The sequence below is a fragment of the Protopterus annectens genome, chromosome 2.part1 (assembly GCF_019279795.1).
Source record: "Protopterus annectens isolate FY-2018-M chromosome 2.part1, PAN1.0, whole genome shotgun sequence".
Lineage (NCBI taxonomy): Eukaryota > Metazoa > Chordata > Ceratodontiformes > Protopteridae > Protopterus > Protopterus annectens.
In genome coordinates this window covers 339,915,989-339,920,637 of record NC_056729.1, presented here as the reverse complement: position 1 = coordinate 339,920,637, position 4,649 = coordinate 339,915,989, and positions in this window count along the sequence as shown.

Below are 4,649 nucleotides of genomic sequence, written 5' to 3'. Positions count from 1 at the left end.
GGGCAAGCCCCCCTGCACCCCTCACACCCCTTGTTAACTATATATTCCAACTCCAAGATCGCACTACACTTAGGAAAGGGATTAGTTTCCAAACTGCACTGTACTGCGATCTCCGTACAGTACTTCAAGTTCTTATCAGTGAATGCACAGTGCATTCACTGATATAAACTTTCAAAAACGGGGATGTTCAGCAAGATGGAAATTCCAAGTTTCGAATTGTCCATCTGTGGAGCATCTCAGCTTGCAAATTTGATAGTAAACCATATATAAATATATATGTATGTATGTATGTACATATATATATATATATATATATATATATATATATATATATATATATATATATACATGGGTTGCATTCATAATGCCAAATGGCCCAAACTCTGAATGGCATTACATCATTCACAAAAGGTCAAAAATCAAAATGTCATTGAGATCACAGTACAGCGGGGATGGGTGTTTTCCCCTTTTCCCACAGTAGTGTGATGTTGGAGTTGGTATGTAAAATTAGCAGGGGGTGTGGTGGATTGCCTGTTTAGCATTATTGATGTACTCTCTCTCTATGTGTATATATATATATATATATATATATATATATATATATATATATATATATGCTTGTTTATACATACACACAGAACACACAGGAGAACTAGTATGGCAGTAGCAGGAGTTGTCATAAGATTTTTTTAAATAAACTTCTTTATTAAATTACAATTGCAACATTGACATAGATGCACATATTATTAGAAAATAAAATAAATCATAGTGACATTTCTCATTATTTTCATGCAGTATACATATGTGGCCGAGATTCACTAATCCTCCGTGTAAGACTAAATAAGTCTTACACGGAAACTGCAGCCTAAGAGGAAGACGTCAGTGCACCATGCATATTCATGAGGGCGCACTGACTCAACTCTAAGGCTAACACGGAGTGTGCACGAGTGCAGGGGGCATGTCAGACTGCCGAGCAGTCCAAAAATCCACGCCCCTGCAAATCCCTTAATCTACAAATGTCAAATGAAATGAGCGAGTCCGCTCAAATGTGTACATACCCAACACTGCACTCCCCCACATTCTAAATCCCTGTACAATTCTAAAATGTAAAACATTCCTTTTTTTTTATTATTCCCGATATAGCTGCCCGTATTTGCGCGGGTTTGCCCATTGCTTAGCTACAGTTAGCAGTTTAGAGATCGAAGAGGATAATAAGAAACTTATATGCAAATTAAGCCAAATAGCAATAGCGCAGTGGTAGAGCCTTCACACAAAGAGGAGGCATTCCCGGTTCGAGTCCCACCACTCCCCTTTCAGTTTTCTGTAGGAAATCTGTATAGAAAAACAATTCCTGACATTTATCTTTTAAATATTAGTAGAAAGCATTGAAATGGCCTATGTAGTAGTGAACGATATTTTATATATATATATATATATATATATATATATATATATATATATGAAGGAGAAATGGTTATGCATACTGATGAATGCATAAGTAATGTATCTTAAGCAATGTGAAGCACTGCTAAGCAAAGTTTACCAGTATTAAGCACATTTAAGTATAATTTCTCATAGCTTAGCACTGCTTTAACTAGTGCAATGGCTTTGCGGGGAGGTGCGCATCGTGCCAACTAGCGCAAACAAAACATGTTTGCGCATAGCTGCGCACCGCGCTAACTAGCGCAGCATCGGGCAACGTAGAGCACCGTAGAGCAACGTAGAGCAACGTTGGGCAAAGTTGAGCAAAATCAGCTAAACACAGCCACACCTCCTAGCCGGTCTGGCCAGTAGTAAAATAAAAAGCAATGATAGGCCTCGAACCCGGGATACTGTGCACCATAATCACAGTACTAAACCACTAAGCCATGGCAGCTTTTGATATGCATGCACTTTCAACACACACATACATATCAATGGAAGTTTACCCATTGCTAAGCAGGTGTTCTTTCAGCTGAGATTTTTCAAAACCGGCCAATCACAAATAAATGCGGGAAATGAGGCATATTTAAGCCCCATAGGCAGGAATACTTGCCATAACTGGTTGTAGCTCCCATCTGCAGGCAGCATGACTGGTGCTAGAGAGGGCTCTTGCTTTCGAGCGCAACGGTGGGGCATTGAGGAGTCAAAAGTGATGGTTTGGCTCCTCGTCCATAATCACGATGACAGACTCCTGTAGGGCCAGTTCCAGGGCACTGAATACAAAGCAGAAGCCTGGAACCGTCTAGCACATGATCTCACCAGTGCCACAGGCGTCCCTCTGACTGGTGAGCAGATCAGACACCACTACTCAGACCTGAAGAGACGGAAGCAGGACCAACTGAACCAGTGGATACAGGTGGCTTGTGGGATGCAAAATGCCCCACTACTGAGTAGGTAGCCATGGAATGAAGTATGTAAGAATTGCTATTGTAGTCTATATAATGGATAGGTATATGTCTCAATATCACTTAATTTACCTCACAGCTGCAGGTGTCCGTGCTGCGAATCAGCAAGTCTATGCAGATAGGCTGCTAAGGCTGCGCCACCAGGCAGGTTAGTAATTATTCTGCATGTATTGTTATATAAAATAAGTGAGAGAGCATGAAAAAGAGAGTTGTAACCCATTAATAAAGGTATAATACGTCTTGAATAAGTCTTCTGCATGCACTGTAATATCAAATAAATGAGAGAGCCTCTATAAAAGTGTGTAATGTAATTAATAAAGGTATAATTCCTAGAGTGTGTCCGTGTCACTTTCTTTGATATGTTGTTGTACTCTTGCATTATAGAAATATTACTGTTGTATCAAGCGCTGTCAACCCACACTTGGATAGGCCCGTATAAAGAGAACGAAGGGAGTGCCAGTAGCTGTTAAGCATATATACAGTCCTCAACAGTTGGTTAATGTCCGGCATGTATAGGTTAATCTGGCACATGAGTAGCGTGTTATTGTGTTCCCCAGAAATGTCAGTGTGCTGCTAGAAATGTAGGGGGCTGTTAAAATATAATTGATAATGTCACCTGAACACATCCAGATATGTAGATATATAAATATAAATAAAATATATAAATGCGTAGCAGTAACATCTGCATCCTGGGCAGTCTGTATGTCAGATACAGGTCAGGTATATAAAGAACTAGCAAAACCCATTTCACAATTTAACGAACATTGCCAAGTGTAATAATACATGTAGGGGATATATACCTGCAGTCAATAGGAATGTAGTGTAAACTATAAGTACATATAAGTTGTTAATGGAGGTATCTTTTTACACCCCACTGTACGTGCATAAACAAATCAATTCCACACGTCAATGGGTATGTCTAATCTCAAAACATTTGTTGGGACATATGTCCTATTGGTTCAAAAATATCTGCATTTACTTTGATGCATGTGCCCTGTTCATATACCACAATCTTGGTGGCCTGTTGCCACCAATCAATCCTGCATGCTGTTGGAATGTCCACTGTTGTTCTATATATGCATGTGTTATGCTTGCTGTTCAACTGTTGGAACTCTGGTGTGTTGGGTTAATGGGAATACTACTGCATGCTGTTACAACTAATTTGGAATGCTGTTGGCTGTTAACAACCCATATTGTCATTAAATCCTCCTAAACCTAGAACATATGGGAAGGCCGGTCCCAGCGGAGCCACCTGTCCCACCTCAGCTGGCAATGGCACCTGGCACCAGCAGGTCCGGTGCCCAGCCCGGGACCTCCTCCTTTGTTGGTCCCGCGCCACCTTCGAGCGGAAGCGCTGCAGGATATGGGGCTCTTCCCCCATGCAAGCGTGGCCGGAGGAGGGCCACCTATCACCCTCCAAACGGTCCGGGCTGTGCTGCATAGGGAGATCAAGCGTTCAGTCGCTGATCCTGTACGCCAGCTTGAGGCACATGTGGCGTGACTCACAGGTGAGCCTGCCTCTCCTACGCAGCCCCCAGCACAGCCACCCTCTGGGCTGTGAAGGTGCAGTGGTGACTGCCCATGGGTGGGGGTCTCAGTTCCACTGTTGCCATCTGTGGGCTCATGGGCTTGCAATTTCCAAACATCCATCCCCGTCAATGGTGTTCACTCACCACATGTGTTATATTCCGCCCCTGTATGCTTCTTGTTTGTCTTGTCTGTTTACCTCCCCAACCTGCCTCCCCATACATACCCACTTCCCCTACCATACATTCCACTCTCACCTGAAAAAAAAAAAAAAGGGCAATCTGCTCCCAAAAAAAAATTACACCCCATACATAGCTGCCCATTTTGCACACATGTCCGCTGGACACATAAACTGATATTTAATTGGCAGTACAACATACTTTGTTGTCCTCACCCAGCTCTCAGGGGTGGAAGGTTTCATATTTCCCTCCAAATTTCTAGCATATGCACAGCTGTTGCTGTTAAAGAAATGGGCAGCTATGAACCTTCCCTACACCCATCCTGCACATCCCAAGCTGTTTTCCCTACTGTCTTTCCCTCTTTGTGCCCCCTTTTCACCACTTTCCTATCTCCCTATTTTTTTTTCTTTCAAAGAAATGATTGCAGGGGTTAGTGGGAGTAAGCACTTTTAAGCAGTAGTTAGCGGGTTTGCGCGAGTGTGCGCTTGTGTGCGCTTAGCTAAGTATTGCTAAGCTTCGCGTAAACCCACGCAAACCCGCTTACAACTGCTTAAAA